We start from the raw sequence: 21,170 nt of genomic DNA, 5'->3' as shown, positions 1-21,170 counted from the left end.
ATAAATACAAAGTGTATTTGTATGGCTATTGATAAGCTGAATTTATTAGTACAAAAAACATATGTCAGTCTGCATTTTATTCTTCAAACCTTCACACATTTCAAGAATTTGTTATTATTTTTCTTTCTGTGGGCTTATTGTTCTATAGCCGATACATACCCACCCCCTCTACACGAGTAGAGCTGGAAAAATATAGAAAACAGAATCCACAAGAGTTACTGTGAAAAGTTGGCTTTTCGACTTTCCATTAGAACTTCCGTGGAAAATGGGCAAAAAACATCTTGTGATTTACACTTCTAGCTGTGTAACAAACGCAAAAGGGCTTTCTATTAATCAATTAGCATTTTAAACTTAAACTTGGATCAGCGAATACAACGTGCCATTGGAACACAGGAGTGATGGGAGTGATATGAAGAGGGTGGGGCAGAAGATATTCCTTTACAAATCAGCAGTTTCCAGCTACAATAGTCATTTACAACATTAACAGCATCTACACTGTATTTCTGATCCATTTAATGTTATTTTCATGGACAAAAGTTGCGTTTCAGCAACAAGGCTGTACCTGTGACAGCTTATTTGCAGGGAAGTGCTACTTTTTCCCTGTTTTTAGTAATGTGTAAATTTTTGTCCGTGGTGCAAGAGCAGCAGCTTCCCTTGGCACAGAATGGTGAAAGGCGAACTTGAGTTGCCCAAGGACAATGCCTCTTGTGACATCAACGTGGGGCACAACCTTTGTCCTTACACCAATTGTCAAGATCCGTAGTTACGGCTCTGCCATAGATCTACCATATTACATATATTACTTCTTCATCAAATGCTCTATTAATACAAAAAAGAGACTGATATTCTTTTAAATCTTTTGTAGGAATGAAGTATGAGAAAAAAGAGAGATCAAAAGTGCTGTAATATTCAATACATCCTGTATATATATCAAAATACTTATGGCTATATTTCTATACAATAGCCCATCTCCATATTCTTTCTCTCTTCATCACAGGAAAATGGACAAACAAAATACTTAATCTTCATGTTTTACAATGCTTGACTTTTTTATTCATGGACATGAACATTTGGAATGCCCAAGTTAATAAATTATATTATAAAACCATGTACTAGTTTAATGGGATGAGGAAACCAAATATTTCCTGTAAGTTGCACAAATGTCAATGAGAAAACGTGACACAAAGAACCCAGTCGTTGCAGCTGGGGGGAAAAAAGATGAATATGAAACAGCAAGAAAATGCTTCCTAGAAAAATATGCTTTCAAGCTATCCCAAAGTAAGCATAGAAAAAATAATAAACAGGGCTAAAAATGACACAGGGATTCTAGAGACTTTTGTCCAAAACGTTTAGTTGTTTTAACCTTATCACAAAGAAAGGTGTACACTCTTAATTGTTACTATGTATATTGAGGACAATATATATTTTTAGTTTTCAAAAAGTGTTTTTGTAATACAAACTGTTGTTGAAATAATTTATTTTTGTATGTATTGTATTATTGGCAGCACATAATTGTACTATCATTTTCCCTAACTAGTTTCATATGCCATGGACTGGACATGGTCCTCAAGGGTTTTGCCCCTAGCCTGAGTTTCTGTTTTTAATAGGAAGTCATTATAAACAGGCCTGGAATGGCCTTCTGACACACTGAGCAAATGTCTGGTGTGTCACTGGTCATCAGTACCCCATACTTACCTAATCTGTCACTCCAGGTGTCATCAGACGGCTGCCATCATTAAAGAGCCAGGGTTGCCTCATCCTCCCCCTGATTATAATATATTTATATTATATGTATGTAAGGTATATGTTTATATGTAACCAAAGAAAAGTCATAAATGAAGAGAGGAGAGCCTAAAGAACTCTTTAAGAATTTAATTGTATTTCCAAACAACATTAACTTGGAGAATATTGGTTTACTACTTTTTTAACACCTGGGCTGAATCTCTGAAAAATTTATTAAAAGCTTAGTCTAATGAGCAATTTTAAAGCTGCACCTGCTTAATGATTGTTTTCTAATTGTCTTGATTACGGTGGATATAAAACTTGTAATTCCAAACATATTCTGACTGAAGTAAATTCCCCAGATACTGGCAGACAAATGGCAGTGCTAAAAAGAATTGATCTTTAACATGTAAAACAGAATGCTATATAGTGAAATATGAATATAAATTGGCCCAAATTGTGCACACAATTTATGCTGGATTTGCTCAGTTTAGAGATCAACAAGATGACTATTGCAGCTTAGTAAGTAAATTGTCAATGGTTTCTATCTAACAATCTAAGATATCAGATATCAGCACTACGGAATTTGATGGCGCTATATAAAACAATAAATAAATAATAATCAGATAGCTGGCTAATTATGTGACACATGCTAAAGGGTGAAGCATTCTGAGCAGTTAAACACACCAAGTCCAGTCTTGTCCAACACAAGCCAGCACTGAAAACAAAAAATATGTCCACAGACAACTCTAAAAACAAATATAAAAATATTAATATGAAATGTAATACTTGCAAGGAGAGTCTAATGTTCCCTGTTTTTATATATGGAACTGCAGATCTTAAAAGAAGGGCAGCTCAAGATATACAGAGAAAACAACCGCCAAATATGTCCTGCCCCAACAACGTGCATCGGTATTATCTACTGCCCCAACATCAAACATTGATATTCTGACAAGCCCCATCTCCCTTGTGTGCTTTCTCTTCTTTCTGTTAAATAACTTGGTCTGTGCACGCAGTTCAGGATGGTTTTGAATGATTTTCCAAAAGTAACCAATAATTGGATCACTTCCAAACAGTGGCGTCGCTACAGGGGGGCAATTGCCCCCCCTAGGTTAATCCTTGCCCCCCTGCCGAATTTGGAATAAAGTCGTAATGTGACTAAAAATCTTTTTTTTTTAATGCGGAGGAGAGAGAGGGGCGCCTAGCAACCACTCGGAGCCCCCCATTCTCCTCCACGAGGCCTCTGCCTCCGTCGCAGTGCCGGCATTTCATGCTGAGCGCCGAAATATGATGTCATATTTCGTCACTCAGCAGTGAAGCAATGGGCACCGCAGCAGAGAAGGAAGACAGAAGCCTCGTGCTCCCATCACTGGACCTAAAGGTGAGAGAACTACAAAGGGGGAGGGTAGATAGTGAGTAGGGAAAGGGGAGGGAGAGGGGTTAGAAAGTGTTAAGGGAGGGAGAGGGGGTAGAAAGTAATAAGGGAAGGAGAGGGGGTAGATATTGAGGAAGAGGGTAGTAGGGAAAGCGGAGGGAGAGAGGGTAGAAAGTGATAAGGGAGGGAGAGGGGGGTAGATAGTGAGGTAGAGGGTAGTAAGAATATTTAAATAAGTAAAGAGTGTGAATATGTGGATGAGTTGTCTGAATGAGGGAGAGCATGAGTTAATATGTGTATGAATTGTCTGAATGAGGGAGAGCATGAGTTAATATGTGGATGAATTTTCTGAATGAGGGAGAGCATGAGTTAATGTGTGGATGAATTGTTTGAATGAAAGTGTGAATTAGTGAGTGACTGTAAAATTGTTTGTATATATAACTAGCAGGATGTTTGAACCTTGGGGACCAAGATGGCACAGGTGGGTGTATATGGAACAAAGATGGCACGGGCCGGGCTGTTTGGGGACAAAGTTGACTTGTGCTGGGCTATATGGGGACAAAGATGGCAAATCTTATGTGTGTTATCTGGGTGCTGGTCAGGTTCTATGTGGGTAGTGTGGATGCCAGGGCTGGCTTTGGGGTGTGCAACCTGTGATCTATGCCTGTAATTTAGGGGGTTTTAAATATACCTTTAATGCCGTGTTTTTATGTGAATTCCAATTGATCTATACCTGCAAAGCTGGGTTTTTGTGTTATTCTGTAGATCCATATCTATATATTTCCATACATTATTTATGTATACCTGCAAATACAGTGTTTGTATGTCTTATTCAGTTGATTAATACCTGTAAAGCTGTTTCCATGTGATCTATACCTGCAATGCTACGTTTTATATATTATTGCAGGGCTTGACAAATTTGTTGTGAATCTAGGCGCCAGGTAAAAAAGTTAGGAGCCAGGATTTTTTTAAACTAACAGTTGGTTAGGAGTGATCTGATCATCATCAGCCCACTTACTAAACTCACAGCATTTGACCTGGAAGCACCCTGGACTTTCAGGTCAGTGCTGGGGGGGGGGCATTGAAGGGGTTAACGCTGCACTGTCGCTCTCAGGGAGCGATCAGGCAGCAGGGGAGGGTTGGGGCTGCTCTCCACACTCATGTGGAGCCCAAAGAACCCTCTCCCCTCTCCCCTGTCCCTGAAGCTGCCTCTGGCAGCTGGGACACAATTACTGGTCTATAAACCAGCCATTGCAGGGGGGAGTCTCTGATGACTGCTGTGGGCTTCCATGCCTACAGGAATCATCACAGGGGTTGTGGGGGCTCGTTTTAGCTGTTGCTGGCTTGCCTGGGCTTCCAGGCAGACCACCAGCAGCAGAGCCCCGTACAAAACGGGAATTAACCCCTAAATGCCGCAATCGCGGCATTGAAGGGGTTAACGCTGCACTGTCGCTCTCATGGAGCGATCAGGCAGCTGGGGGGTGTTGGGTCAGGTCCCCACACTTGTGTGGGGACCCAATCAACACACAACCCCCTTCCCTGAAGCTGCCTGTGGCAGCTAAAAACACGATTGCTGGTTTTGCAGCAACCGCGGTTTCAGCCTACAGGATCACTCCATGGGAGTGATCTCAGGCTCGGGGGCGGGCTCGGAGTAGCTGTGCTGTCTGCCCAGACTCTTGGGCAGACAGCAGCAGCAGCGCCCGCGTGTGGTGACTCAGCCTCTTACATCCACAATTTTTTCTGGATGTAAGAGGCTGACAAAACCTAGGCGCCAGGGCAAAATTCTCTGTCCTGATGTGTGTGTCTGGGTGTCGGTGTGGCAGAGCCTGTGTTGGTGTGTGTGTTTGGTCATCTGTTTCCTGGCACTTAACTTACAGTAGGAATTATTTAATTTATATTTATCCAGAGATAAAATGCCCTCCAGAAGTTGTAGTGACTTCAGGGGACAAAACGTTCAAGGCCCTGAAATCATTTAGTGGAAAAGTTATTTATTGTGTTATAATATTTATTTCAAGGATTAGTCGCACTCAATTGTGGCTTCAGGCTTCCCATGTTGATTGGGAATAACAAAAGTATAATTCCATAGCACATTACTTTTGGCAATATATATATATATATATATCTTTTTTTTTGGTGGGGGGGGGTTATAATACCAAACTGTATAGATGGGTTACCTACTTATACAGTAAAGGAAAAAAATATTTGATACATAATTTTTTCCTTCACTGTATAAGCATTGGGTGTCTGGTCCTAGAATGATAGTATAGATTTTTGCTCTGTTCTGTTTGCAATCCTTTGTTGTACTTATTTGGCAATCAAGGTCTGAGAATAGTTCATAACAGCTCAGAGTGCCCCAGATTTAAGAAATCCAAAACATTTTCAAACACACAGTCAGTAAATCATAGCGCTGCTTACACCACAAGATGGCAAGACATAATAACCATTCATTCTTTTGTTCCAAAACATAAACTGTGGAATGGTTAAATGGCGTGTTTTGCCACTTACTATTTACGGTATTTATCTTGAAAAACTACTCAGTTATAGTAGGAATAGTAAAAAGAAATAACGCATGACCGTATATAGACTACATTACTACGTAATGCCTCCTTTTGGTGTTTTACATGTAAAATTTAAAATAGAGGTTGCTGAGTGGCTTGTATATTTCTTAGACCTGCTATAGGATATGCATCCTTTCATTACAGTATTGATTACAGCTACTATATGGCTTATTGTTAAAAATGGAAGCAAGCCCAGGCACTAAACTAAACTCAAGTCCTTGTTGAATGTGTGTTATTACCAAGAATGCTTGGGAAATTAAAATATTTGTATTTTATTCATTTACACTTGTGTGATTGTATATGTTTGCATTATAATTTTATTTCAAGACACGGAGGCTCATATTGTGCATTTAACCCTTTCTTTACTCCCAACAGCAGCAAAGAAAATGACATAGAATAAAGTAAAAAACCAATAAACATGGAGAGATACAAACCCCTCCCACATATTAATCATAACAATAACAATATAAAAGGACTAGCACAGCCCCAAATCTTCCTCTTTCTTTGCTGCTCCTGACAGCAGATAAGTATATTTTTTCACTGGTATTATTTTTCATATTTCCTTAAAAAATTTTCTTGGTGATTTTCTAGTTATTTTATATTGTTATTTTCTTTAATTCTATTTGTGTGGTGTGTATTCTTCCTCCCCTTCGGGGGGGGGACTCTTCAACTAAATTATTTTCCTGACGATTTTGTTTCTGCCAATGTTTCTTTTTATTTTATTTTATTTCGTTGCTATTCCGGTTTAGCGTTTCGGTCTTTTTGTCTGTTTCTCGGCTCCCTTACCCGGCTCCCGTCACTATTACCTCCCCTGACCCGGCTGCCGCTCCCGCGTTTAAAGTCGGCGATCGCGGGAGCTTCTTGTTTTTTCCCCTTGTTTCTCTGCTCGCGGTTTTTGCCGCGACTTACCTTGCCTCTTGGCTGCTTCCCCGCTTCTTTCGGCTCCGGTTTTCGCGGCATCTGGCTGCTCTTATTCTACCGCGACTTCATTTCTCGTCCATAACGGACGTTGGTGTTCGCGGGCTTTCTCTGCTCCGGCTCCTCCCACTCACATTGCGGGACGCCATTCTGTCCCTGTGGTGCGAGTGGAGTAGAGCCTTGTGAGTTTCAGGTGCCGTTTAGGGGTTTTTTTCCGTACCTCATTTTTTGGTGCTTATCTTCGGTTCTCTTTATCTTTTTCCTTTCGGTCTGCAGTGATTCTAGCCCCGTTCCGTTTGATTTATCTTTGCATATTTCATATTTTGGTGTGTGTGTTTTAGGGGCATATCCCTACCCATACATCTATGTCAATGTCTGATCCCCAGTCTCCCCCTATGGATCTTTCGGATCAGGAACCCTCAGTTAGAGGGGATAAAAGGGCCCATTCACAGGATGTTGACCCTTTTAAGGATTTAAATACTTCTGTCACTCAGGCTATTGCTTCAGCCATGAGTTCCATGACATCTGCATTGTCAGTGTCATTGGCCCAGGTCCTCAATAAGTCTATCCCTGCTGCTGTGCCTGTTCATGATAACCTTTCTGGCTCCGTCTCTAAGACATCCGGGGGTAAAAAAGCCACCTGTAAAACGCGCCATACGCGCTTACCAGCCTCCAGAACCAATAAGATTGATGGTGATTTTCCCATCCATGATAGCGTGAAATTGAAGCGCAAAAGAGCCCTTACTCGCCGGGCAGAACGGGCGAGGAAATGGAAATCGGCCAGAACGCAATCATCCAGTGCGTCTGAGTCTGAAGTGGGGTCCCCAGAGGAGGCTTGGGATTCGTCTATTTCGAACTCCCCTTTGTCAGAGCAGTCTGCCGACGATTCGGCTCACCCACCTGAGACCTCGGCTCATGCGGAGGGCTCTCAGGCTGTCCCACCATCTAAGACCTCAGAACCTTTGGTCCTCGACCAATTTGGGGAGCCCTTCTTTGATCCTGAGGGGCTTCATCACCCCCGGTCGGCCGAGTGGCTGCCTTCTGACCCTGTGGCACGATATTTGCAGGCTAGGGTGCGTAAACCCCTTAGTAAAAGCTCACGCAGCAAACTGCGCGCTGAGTGTCCCCGGCCCATTATTCCGGGTAAAGTGTGCGAGACACCTACTGTGGACCCTAAAGTGACCCAATTTCTCGCCAAGTCGGGTTGGAATCCCCGCAAAGGTCTTGAATCTGCTTTACGAGCTACCCAAGATAAACTTCTGGACATCTTTGGTCCTCTGACCAAGATGTTTCAATTAATAGAGGACTGGGTAGAATCTGGCTCTCCTCCGGACCCTATGGTTCTTCGAGGGTGGATCCAGAGAGCCATCTGCATTGCAGGGAACACCAATACGTCCCTCTCCATAGAGCGCCGCAAGGCTATTCTATTTAAAATTGAACCCAAATTGGCTAATCTTGCCTTAACGGAGATGGGAAGCGACGCCCAAGGTCTTCTCTTTGGAGACTCTTTTATTAAAGATTTGGGACGTTACGTTGGAGCGTTTACCGCTCTTGACAAGGCGCAGACTTCCATGCGTAAAGTTTTCCATCAGCGGGTCTCTCCCAGGGCCGGCAGATTTAGGGGTCGTCTGTCCGGCCGTTTCTCCCAAGGCTCCTCCCGCACGCACAGAGGTTCTTCCTCCTACTACTCCTCTCAACGCCCTGCGTACCAGGACTCATACGCTGCGAGATCCCCGTTCTTCCCCCACCGCGGACATCCCTGGAGAGCTAGAGGCTTACGCGGCTCACAGTTCACACGCAGACCTACAGGTAAGCCTATTTTATGTTCCCCCTTCTTCCCCATGTCCTGTGGGGGGCAGACTCCTACACTTTTTCCAGGTTTGGCAGTCCATAACCTCGGACAGCTGGATTCTCCAGACGGTACAGGGTTACGTAATAGAATTGGTTGGTCGGCCTCCTCTAAATTCTCCCCCAGTGCCATTCCGTTTCTCTTTACAGGACGTAAATCTGGTAAATCTAGAGCTCTCCGATTTGTTGGAGAAAAGGGCGATGGAACGCGTTCCACCGCGCTCTCGGGGTTTCATCAGCAACATTTTCCTAGTACACAAAAAGGGGGGCGGGCTCCGCCCGGTAATCAACCTTCGTCTTCTCAACTATCACGTACGCTACAGGCATTTCAAGATGGAGGGCATCCATCTCCTCAGAGACCTCCTTTTATTAGACGATAAAATCGGTTTTCTGATCAACACGGAGAAGTCCCATCTCACCCCGACCAGACGATTGGAGTTCCTGGGATTCGTCATAGATTCCTCGAAGGGCGTTCTCCGTCTGCCGTCGTCCAAGCTCCATTCCATCAAGAAGGAGATTCGCCGAGTCCTCCGCTTGCGTACAATCTCCCTTCGTCATCTGGCCAGGATAATTGGATTGTTGGCAGCTTCCATCCAAGCGATTTTCCCGGCCCCGCTGCATTACAGGGCTCTTCAACGACTCAAGATCTGTCACCTTCGCCAGGGGGCGTCTTATGCAGATCGCATCGAACTCGATTCGCAGACGTTAGACGAGCTTCACTGGTGGTTAGCCAACATGAACGCGTGGAACGGCAGAGCTATCTTCGGCCTCCGACCCGAGCTGTCCATCGAGTCAGACGCCAGTTTGCATGGTTGGGGCGCGAGATGCGGGGAAACGTCAACAGGAGGTCCTTGGTCTCAGGCGGAGGCGCGACTTCACATCAACTGCCTGGAACTTCTAGCAGGGTCTTTCGCCATCAGGAGTTTTTCCACGACGTGCATCAACTCTTGCATTCGGTTACGTATGGACAATGTCTCTGCGGTCCGTTACATCAACCGCCTGGGGGGGACCCAGTCTGCAGTCCTGGCGGATTTGGCCAAGGAACTCTGGTCATTTTGTCTAGACCGCAACATCATGGTCCAGGCGGAATACATCCCGGGTCTTTCCAACACGGTGGCGGATTGGAATTCTCGATATCTATCGGATTCCAGCGACTGGACGCTCACGGCTTCGGTTTTTTCGTCCATCATGGAGCTTTGGGGTCCGCTCCACATCGATTTGTTTGCCTCTCGTCTCAATTCCCGTCTCCCTATTTTTTACAGTTGGAGACCGGATCCAGACGCTCTCGCGGTGGACGCTTTTCTCCAGGACTGGTCCGACGGCCGTCATTACGCGTTTCCACCCTTCGCAATGATTTCCAGGACGCTCCTTCAGGTTCGTCGGCAGTGTGCGACTCTGGTGCTTGTGGTTCCCTTCTGGCCATCCCAGCCTTGGTTCCCCAGCCTTCTGGATCTGATTGTGGAGGTTCCTCGGTTGCTCCACTCTCGTTCCCCTCTGCTTCTGGACCCCTTCGGCTTCCCTCACCCTCTGATTCAAGACGGCAGCCTTTCCCTCCTGGCATGTCTAGTTTCCGGGATCCCTGGCAGCTCTCTGGCATTTCGGAATCAGCTCGGCGACTCTTGGCAGGAGCTTGGGCACCAGGCACTCACAGATCTTACAGTGCAGCCTGGCAAGCTTGGGCTTCTTGGTGCCTGGAGCGGAGTTTGGATCCCTTTTCAGCGCCTGTGAACTCGGTCATTCTTTTTCTCTCTTCCCTTTTTGATAGGGGAAGAGCTTACAGGACTATCAATCTCTATCGTTCCGCCATTTCCGCTGCTCATTTGGGTTTTAGCGGCGTTCCTCTGGGTAAGCACCCACTGATTTGTCGCCTGCTTAAAGGAATCCGTCTCACAAGACCTCCTTCACCGCGTTATTCTTCCACGTGGGATGTTAACGTGGTGCTCAATCTGTTTCTTTCGTGGCCTCCTAACTGCGATCTCTCGTTGCGCCAGTTATCGGCGAAACTGGTCATGCTACTCTGTCTTATTTCCTGTAAGCGAGTCTCCGATGTTCGTGCTCTGGATTGGAACGCCAGATCCTTCGTGCCGGAGGGTGTCAGATTTGACATTTCTCGTCGCACTAAGACGGCTCTTAAATCGGTCGTCTACCCCGCTTTCCAGGCTCAGCCGGCTTTGTGCCCGGTTCTTTGTCTCAAGGAGTATGAGGCTCGCACCTTTCACTTTCGTCATGAGAATGCTCCAGAACTCTTCTTATCCTTCAGACATCCTCATCTCCCTGTTTCTTCGGCTACGCTCTCCCGATGGGTCAAATGGGTTATGGGTCTTGCTGGTCTCGACCTTTCTAGGTTCGGGGCTCATTCCACTAGGAGTGCGGCAGCATCCAAGTCGATGGCCCTCGGTGGTCGTTTGGAGGATATCCTCCGTTCGGCGGATTGGTCCAGGGAATCCACCTTTCGCAATTTCTATTTTAAGCCGATTGAACATGTTTTTTCTTCTGTGGTCTCTCAGCTTTGAACTTGCACAATATGAGCCTCCGTGTCTTGAAATAAAATTATAGGATTTTACTAAAACATGACGTAAAGTCATGATTTTATGAAAGACACGGAGGCGAATATTGTCCCACCTCTTGCAAAAAATTCATCTTCATACTTACCTTTTCAATAATTTTTTCCCTCCCTTGGGTTATTTTGTGTCTTCTGGTTTTCCAGGGATGTCGTTGGGATCGGCTGCACTCAGGTTTGTGATTGCGTTTTCCTGTCTGGGTTTGCCTCCCGTTTGTGTTTTGCGATCCTGTTGAATGGTTGTTGTGTTCCTTTATTATGGTTATATTCCTGTATGGCGTATTTTCCTGTACTTCTCTGAGTGCTGGTTTATTTGGATTAACGGTGTCCATTTTCTATGTCTCTTTCTGTTTTTTTCCAGGGTGAGCTTTCTGATGTGTTTCACATCTTCGGCGTTCTCTCGGAGATGTGTTCTTCCTTCTTCCGGAGGTTCCGGTGTTCCGGTTTTCCGTGGAGGTGTTCCGGATGGTTTTCCTTTGGTTTCTGAAGTTGATCGGCTGTGTCGTGTTCCAGTCAAAGAAAGAGGAAGATTTGGGGCTGTGCTAGTCCTTTTATATTGTTATTGTTATGATTAATATGTGGGAGGGGTTTGTATCTCTCCATGTTTATTGGTTTTTTACTTTATTCTATGTCATTTTCTTTGCTGCTGTTGGGAGTAAAGAAAGGGTTAAATGCACAATATTCGCCTCCGTGTCTTTCATAAAATCATGACTTTACGTCATGTTTTAGTAAAATCCTATAATTACACTTGATTATTTGAAAATTGCTTACAATATCATATAACAGCCTATTATACAGTATATGTCTTTAAACGTTTATTATAGGTAAACAGAAAGAGAGGAAGAGTGAAGTCATGAGTCATACATATTTCATTTGGGTATTAATTGTAATCAATGGAATATATATATATATATATATATATGTTATAGCACTTTATACAAGTAATAACACTAATAATTTCTATTATTCTATGTGCACATGTAATATGCCTGCTTGTGCGGTGTGACTTATCAAATATAATAAATAACTTTAACTTTTTTTATTTTATTAAAGTATGTTTCTGTAGCTGCTGAGACACCAAGATGAGCATGAACCATATTCTTTCAGTATTTGATTGTTTATGAGGTTGTTATGGAGATATTCGTATGCATGGAAAACTATAGATGGTTTTAAACAAATATTATTATTGATCTGTCATGAAAATATATAGACTACAGTTTTGTGTATAAATACATCATCTTCTCTTTGAAATTATGTTAATTTATGTTTTAAAAAAAGGAGGCTAAATCTACAGAGCTATGCATCTCCAAGAGAGACATACTGAATTAGGATTGCAATAACTCCGCAAATGTACATAAACTCTTTGGTTACATAGCAATCATTTGCCAAACTCTACACAATGCAGCATTACAGCATCATTTCCCAGGACACGTATATATTTCACTCACCAGGATGTGTAAAGATCTTCCTGAAATATTCTGGATGTATAAACCCAGAGAAAGAAATCAATTAATGGTGAACCGATTATGACGTGTCAGAAGTAGAACCCGCAGGCTTGGCTTGTTGTGCATGAGCTGAAGGAGGCCCTTCCGCTTGTTATGGAGGTAGAGAGGAAATTTGGCTTGGCTTGGCTCTGGTTTGTGTTTCTTCCCTCCTAGTGAGCCTGACCAAACCAGATACCCCTACTGGGTTGAAGCTTCTGCTGGCTCACGAGTCTCTAAAGATATGTGTCACAAAATACCATTAAATAACTGATTAAATTATGTGAGCATATAAGTCCCACTTACTGCAGGGTAGCATTTTCCAGTGTGTTTAACGATGAGACCAATAAACAGGACGGTCTGTTCATTCTAAATATTTTAAACTCTCTGAAAGCAATCGGATGAATGGTTACCTTCCACTTAAATAAGAAATAGGGTTACCTAATGTGAAAAGCTAATATGCACCCAATAAAACAGAAGTGATCCAGTTGAAATCTACAACCTCAACTCAAAATAGCCCTGTATCACGTGTATTGGATACACATGTTGCTTTAAACTAAGAACTTTAATCTATGAATAGCTTAACTTATACTTAAATAAAATGTACATATTGGAAAAGTGTAGCTACAACAAAAAATACAAGTATTGGACGATTGGGGACCCTATTTCCACTGTGAACAATAATATACAATAATTAGGAGCACAATACTTCTTAAAAAAATAAATTTAGCATTAAACAAAATGAAGACTTGTGTTCCCACTAGAATGTAAATATAAATATAACAAATATTAACAAAAACAAGTTTAATTAAAACATTTTTCCTGCTAACCACATTTTCCTGTTTTAGTTCAATGCAGTTCATGCCTCCAGATATTACTGAGGAGACTGTGGGATGCAGAAGAGCTTTGATAAAAAAAAAAATAGAATTCAGAGTTTTCTGGAAATATTTCCCAGGGAGTTACTAAAGTGTGAGCTGCCATCTCAATGATTTTTCCAGTACACACACACCTTTCACATGTTGGTATCTAGCAATTACAATCACACTCACTGGCCATCACTGTGTAAATGTGGACCTGCACATTAATAGGCAGGTGGGAGTGGCTACTGTTTCATAGCCTCTAGCCAAATGTATAAAATATATGACTTATAATAGGGCAGCAAATATCTGTGTAGATCCCACCAGTAGAGTTTCATTTCTTTTAGCTTGTCTAAATGAATTTTATAAAGAATTAAATTTGTTTCAGTGCTCCAGATTGACAATGAGGCAAAAGCCTGCACCCCTAAAGCTTTCCACTATCTTACTTACTGTCAAGATTCGGCCCCATCCCTGCAAACTGCCAGGCATGGCTGCCCTTTAAGAGTTCTGCCTGAAGTTGAACTCCTCTCCACAGCTGACTGTTTTGTTTACTTATGTGTCTGTATTTTATGTACCTTTGCCCTCTTTCCCTTATACATCTGAGGATCTTGGTTCCTCTCTTCTCTCCCCATGTCCCGTTTGAGATATCCTATCCTTGCTTAAAGGAGACGTGGCTCCTCACTCCATCCTTGCCTTGTTCCCTGTCATTTGTGGCGTCCTGTACCATGTATGTCTTGTCTGGTTATGTTTAGAATACGTGTTCTGTGTATTTATGTTCAGGTGTGTTGGTTTTGCTATATCCATGCCTCCCTCACCTGAAGCCTATGTCATTACCACACCTGACCTAACCAACAGGCTTTATATCCCTGCCTCTCAGTAACAGAGGTGTGAGTTCACTAAGTTACTTTGGAGCTATAGTTCATGTCTGACTCTGGATCTGTCTCTTGGATTTACCATTTTGCCTGTCTGTTTCCTTTTTGACCTGGACTGCCTATTGGATTTACATCTTTTGCTTGCTACTATTGGACTATTGGACTATTCTAACTTTGTACTCCCCAGCAGTCTGTATACTTGATATGACTCCTGTTCTGCTGCTTATGGTGAGATGCATCTGCTTTGTTTAATATGCCTATATTCATACATTCAGCTTTGGACTCCTTTGTGAAGTGTCTATCGCTGTGTGTGTTCTTACACTCCTGCGCCCTGGACTCCAACAACCAGTAAGGGCTGAGATATGCTGAGTCTGACACTTACTATTTAATATCCTAGGGAATCCACAGAAGTATGTGTAGAAAACTAACTGTGTATTTTATTATTGTATATAAAGTACATGAAAAACTGCACTGGTGGTTGCATGTGGAAGGGGCAATTCTGCACAAAACGGTAAATACTTTTTCAACCCCCCAAAAAAAACTAAGCCAGTGGAGAACTCCAATCATCTGTGTTAAATATACACTTACAAAATACAGTATATGAATACACACATTTAAACCATGACACTTAAAGCTATAGGGTTTTCTACAGACTTCTCCACCAGGTACACTAATGGCTACAAGTATGTGATGCAGTCCTCATTTACAACATAATATGTTCTGCCCTTTGCTGCACATACAAATCCTAATCACAGAGACGGTCAGTAGTGAAGGAACTCCTTTTTGTATTCCACGACTGACTTGGTATTTGTCAAGATAAAGCAGCTTGCAACTTTTCTCTCATAGCCATCATTGGTCAAGGGACCAGTCAGAAGCTCAGTAGTTCTAACAAGAGGACTAGAAGATTCCAGTTAGAGGCCAATCAGTGCCGCAGAGAACCATGACATGTTGACATGTTAAAAAAGAAGCAAAGCCATAGTGAAAAGTCAATGTAGATTTTACCTTCACACGACAGGCCAAGATAATATGGGTATACGAAGATGGATATTAATGTGTCTGTTTTACTTGTGAATTAACAGGTTATGTAATGGAAGCGCCACAACCACTTAGCCACATTTTCTATTTACTTCTATTTGCTTTATTAGATCTCCAAATCACTTGATCACAAAAGATCACTAACAGCAACCTCATGACATGTTCCTCCCTTCTGACTGATTTTTTTGCACACTTCCTCAATGCATTTATACAAAGTTCTTCCTTGTTTACCATATACATACAGTTACAAACAGATCTAATTCTCGCCAGGACCATTTAAAAAAAGCAATCTGTTTTTGGTTAAAATTCCAAGATCATGAAAACCCACAGGCAGATATACTGTACCAATATTGTATTCATCATCTTTTCTTTTGCTTCTGGCACATGGGCCTAGAAAACAGAAAAAGGTCAGGTATGATACTCATTTCCTGTCTACATTACCACACGTCGACAACAAAGATCATGAATTCTCTGTCAGAGCCTTTGTGCCAAAGTAAATCATCCACAACTTCTCCAGAATTTAAAACAATATTAGTACTTCAGATCATTTTGTAAATTAAGTATCTGAGTATACACTCCTAAAAGATTTCCACATTATTACTGAAACACAAGCACAATGCATGTAACAGATTATTAAAACATACAAAATCTGTTGATGTTAGAGAATCAACTTGTCATTCTTTCTATGAATCTCTCTCTAGCTTCAAGAATGCACACAACGGTCACCCTTGAAGTTTTTGTTGCAGGCAGGATTCTGTTCAGATTTCAATGGGAATTTTTTTCTGCCACTTATTCTTTAAGCATACACTATATGGAGAAAAGTATTGGGACAATTACACCAACAAGGACTTTTATGACATAGTATTTAGCTGACCCCCCCCCTTTGCAGCTATACCAGCTTCTAGTCTTCTGGGAAGGCTTTCCACAAGATTTTGGAGTGTTTCTGTGGGAATACTTCAGCATACCAAGACATTTTGGACAATGCTATGCTTCCAAATTTGTGGGAGCAGCTTGGGGAAGGCCTTTTCTATCCCAGAATGACTGTGCCTCAGTGGCACATGTCCATAAAGACATGGTTGGATGAGTTTGATATGGTAGAACTTGACTGGCCCACACAGAGCCCTGACCTCAACCTCATCAAACAACTTGGGATGCACTGGAACAGAGACTGCAACCAGGCTTTCTCATCCAACATCAGTGCCCGACCTCACAAATGCTCTACTGGATGAATGGGCTAAAATTCCCACAGAAACAATGCAAAATCTTGTGGAAAGCCTTCCCAGAAGAGTGGAAGATGTTAAAAAATACAGTGTATACAGCAATCCAGTGTAGCACCTCTGCAGACCTGTAGGTCACTATTAAACGGCTTCATGTGGTACGTTGGTGGTATTGTTTGTGGAATCATGACACAGAGCTTACAGTTTATGGCAATACTAATGAAGTTATGGTTATCTAATAAAGTCCCTTTTCCCCTAGACTTTCATTAGGTAGATGGTTCTGACTAAGATTGAGACATTTTATTGTCATAAGAATACAGTGCGTTAAGAACTTGTATTTGTCTGGTAGATTGGGCGAGGAAAAATTAGACACAATTTAAGAACCTCTGGCAAAAATATGTTGTGGGCCCCCAATAGACTTGTCCCCAAAAATGTAACATGCAAGTTTTTTTAATAAAAGTTTACACGAACATAAAAGTGGACAAATGTGCTGGAACTGAAAGAGTTAATCTTACCGCTGAATGTACTATCTGCTATTTACTACTTGAAGAATGGCTTGTCTACACTGAGTAAAATTCCAAATAAGTAAACTCAGCAAAATGCTATGCAGATAATAACTGTCCTTTTACAGGCTTTCTACAAAATACATAGTTACTTGGTTTGTCCTTCTTTAATGCTGTGTTAGCAAAGAATACAATCAAAGGAGTTTCTGAGATTCCGGAACTGGGCTACATGAAAGCTATGGTTTTTTGGCAGAGGAACCCATCCACATTGCCTTTACTTTTTCCTAAAGGCTCAATCCTGTTTACAATTAACAATTGGTTTTGTAAAATAATTATACTCAGTTTATGATTTTTTCCCCTGGTAAATACTGATTTAGAGTTTGCATGTTAAAAGGCTCATTAAATATCATAAGGGGCATATATATACAGAATTTGACAGATGATAAGAACCATTCAACCCATTTAGTCTGCCCGCTTTTTATTAAGAATCAAACCATAATCAGTTCTTGTCTTAAATTCAGTGTAGCCATATGTCTATCCCATGTATGCTTAAATTTCCTTATTGCCTTAACCTCAACTACTTCTTCTGGGAGACTGTTCCACTTATCTACCATCTGCTCAGTAAAGTAAAACTTTTTTGCATTAAATCTGTTCCTCTGACCGTCTAATTTTAGATTATGACCTCTTGTTCTAACATGTTTCCTCCTTTGAAAAAAAATTTCTTCCTGCACAATTATACCATAGCAAATCATATATACAAGGCAAATACATTAAAGCACCATTCCAGCTCCCCATCTTCTCCTGAGCTCAGACACACACTCATTCTTCTCTCATTTTACCGCATTCCTGTTGCGAAGATCTCTTGTTTTAGTTCACAAATGGTAGCAGGGGTTCACTTAAGATCATTGATTATAAAATCAAGCAAATGTACAAACGTTTGTGAAAAAAATGGGTAATTCTGAAGAGCTCAGTGAATTCAAGCATGATACTGTGATAAGATGCCACTTTTGTAATGAGTCAGTTTGTAAAACTTAATCCCTGCTAGGCATTCCACGGTCAACTGTAAGTGGTATTATTGGAAAGTAGAAACATTTAGGAACAGCAGCAACTCAGCCATTAGGTGGAAGACCAAGTAAAGTCACAGAGCGGGGTCAACGAGTGCTGACAGGCATGGTGCGTTAAAGTTGACAACGCTCTGCTGATTCCACAGATGAAGAGTTCCAAACTTCCACTGTCAACAATATCAGCACAAAAACTGTGCAGCGGGAGCTTCATGGAATGGGTTTCCATGGCTAAGCAGTTGCATGCAAACCTCACATTACCAAGTACAATGCCAAGCGTCTGCACTCTAGAGCAGTGGAAACATGTTCTGTGGAGTGAAGAATCATTCATCTTTGTTTGGCAGTCTGATGGGCGAAGCTGGGTTTGAAGGGAAATCTTAATGCCTCAGCATACCAAGACATTTTGGACAATGCTATGCTTCCAACTTTGTGAGAACTGTTTGGGGAAGGCCATTTCCTATCCCAGCATAACAAAGCAAGGTCAATAAAAACATGTGAGTTTGGTGTGGATGGACTTGACTGGCCCACACGGAGCCCTGGCCTTAACCCCATCTAATACCTTTGGGATAAACTGGAACGGAGATTGTGAGCCAGGCCTTCTCATCCAACATCAGTGCCTGACCTCACAAATGCTCTACTGGATGAATGGACAAAAATTCTCACAGAAACACTCCAAAATCTTGTGAAAAGCCTTCCCATAAGAGTGGAAGCTGTTATAGCTGCAAAGGGGGGACCAACTACATATTACGTATATATGTTTAGAATGCAATGTCATAAAAGTGTATATATATAGATATAAAGATAGATATATATAAATCTATATATCTATATATATACTAAAGAGGGCTCTTGCAAGATGTGTAAACATAGCAACTGATGGAATGATACGGTCATCAGGAATATTCCATTTGTTTCTATAGCTATTAGACTGCTTTTAAAACTTTACACTAAACTCTCCTTTATACTATACATTAATTATTAACAAGAAGAAAGGCCTATTGGGAGCAAATCACAATTGGGATAATTTGGTGAAGTGAGTTGGTGAAAGACACTTTGACCATAATACATTGTGCAGAGTACACTCATGATCACCAATAAATATTATTGTTAATTTTGTTTACTGGTTATTTAATGTTATTGTTCATGAATCCCCTCGTGGTACTAGCACTACATAATCTGCTGGTACTTTATAATTATTTGTAATAATAACATTAATTATGCCAAAATCAGTATCCTGTAGGGGACGGATCCAGTTTAGTGTTTCTCTGTCCTTCAGAATAACACTCACCTTATTGGCTATAAGCAAATAATGTTGAGATTTGGAACATCCAGGGACATATGCTACCTAGGGTGGCAGGTCCGGGGGGGGGCACAAAACTGGAGGGCAGATCACCTTCTGATCTCCCCAAAACCAGAGCCTCTATAGGCTGCATTCAAAGGTGCTCTTTGCCTTTAAAACACAGAGCACAGGGATATGATGCACTGTAGGGAGGATGGGAACAACACTACTTTAAGGTGATACTTGTAAGAAGCTACTGGGAACACATAACACCGAATGGACATAATTCCGTGACTTGTAAAGTCTTGAACATAAAGCAGCAATTCATCAGAGACTCAAAATAGAAAAGTGTTAAATCATTAGGTCGGTGTTACATAACACTAGTTTTGGAAAGATCAAAGTGGTCCTTTGCTATTGTCTGGTGCTTTGAAAGTGGGGCAAAACAAGTGGCACCAAGCCAAATTTGGCAATTAATAAAATTCTCTTCCAACATAGTTTTTGGCAGTGTTGTGAATTCATCATTGGTAAGAAAACCAGCTTAGTTGTCATCACAAATGTTAATTTAGAAGTCTTGTTAAGTATTTACTACTAAAAACATTGCTATTTTTGTAGTCAAATTAAATATCAGAAAATCCATTAAAATAGTTTGTAATTGTTCAATTGTCTATGACATCCAAAATATAACAATATAAATCATTAGAACAGTTGAAAATGGAGAAATATGACATCAGACATTTACAGTATTTAGAGAGACCATAAGTAAGTTTTACGAAATATTGTAACACTGAAACAAGCGTCTGTAGTTTGTAACTTTATTGTTGGAATCTTAATAATAATGCAACATATGAAAACGATGGTTAGAGGTAAAACGATAATTATACTCCACCTATTTAATGTGTGTTGCTGGGATGGTGCAAGCTGTGAATTAAAATTAGCATCCTTATCAGAGCCATTCTGAAAGCATTTTGAGTTGACTTCGGCACCTCCAAGGGGTCAAGAAATCCGACCAGCTTAGACCCACACTTGGGTAATAGGTGTATGAAAGAAACTACTTTGGGCATCAAGGAATTGCTCTTGCATGCGTTAGAAGGGTCAGTGAAAAAAACTAAATGTCATTGTGTCTTTGGGTGACAGTGAAAACTTGATATTTACTGATAGATATTATTGACTTTGACATCTAATTTAGTGTTTGGTTCAGTCCTTTGTACTGCTGAGACTGTACCACCACTAACTGTACATTGGCTACTTTGAAGATATACTGTGTCAGTTCTATAAGATTGTCCTGCCTTCCTTATAATTGTCTATAATGTCCTTTAAAAAAACATACAATTTGCAAAATAAGAGTCTACTTAGCTGAATTTAACACCTCCATAACTAAATGCATCATTGGTAATCTAGTACTGTTTAGGCCCAGACTAGCCATCTGGCAAAGCTGTCAAATGTCCAGTGAGCAGGACCAAGATCTATACCCTTAGTGTAAGAGCGCAATGTCCAGCCATGTGTATCCAGCTGTCAGCATGGTATGCAATGAGCACTTAGTACAACCTTTTGATTAATTTAGTGATTCTGGTCTAATCATTATACGTTGCTACAGATGAAGCCAAACACACTGGACACTTTCCTTCTCTTATGGGTTAAAAAATGTTGTTGTACCTGTATTTCCTCACCCAAGATTTCAGTTGGAGAAATGCATCTTCTCCTCCTGATTCAGAAAAAGAATGTGTATTTTTATCTTGTTTTTTTATTTATTTATTTATTTAGTTTAGAACGTCTGGTTTTAGGAGTAGATTGTCCAAGAGGTTCCAAGAAAGTCTTCTTTCCAGGGCTCTCCATCCAGCTGTTACTCCAGTGACACGTCAGACGTCCTCGTAGCCTAATAACAAC

The sequence above is a fragment of the Sceloporus occidentalis genome, unplaced genomic scaffold, assembly GCF_023333645.1.
Source record: "Sceloporus occidentalis isolate IW3139 unplaced genomic scaffold, rSceOcc1.0.p SCAF_16, whole genome shotgun sequence".
Classification (NCBI taxonomy): domain Eukaryota; kingdom Metazoa; phylum Chordata; class Lepidosauria; order Squamata; family Phrynosomatidae; genus Sceloporus; species Sceloporus occidentalis.
The sequence above is the reverse complement of the archived record's forward strand: the minus strand, read 5'-3'. Positions refer to the sequence as shown.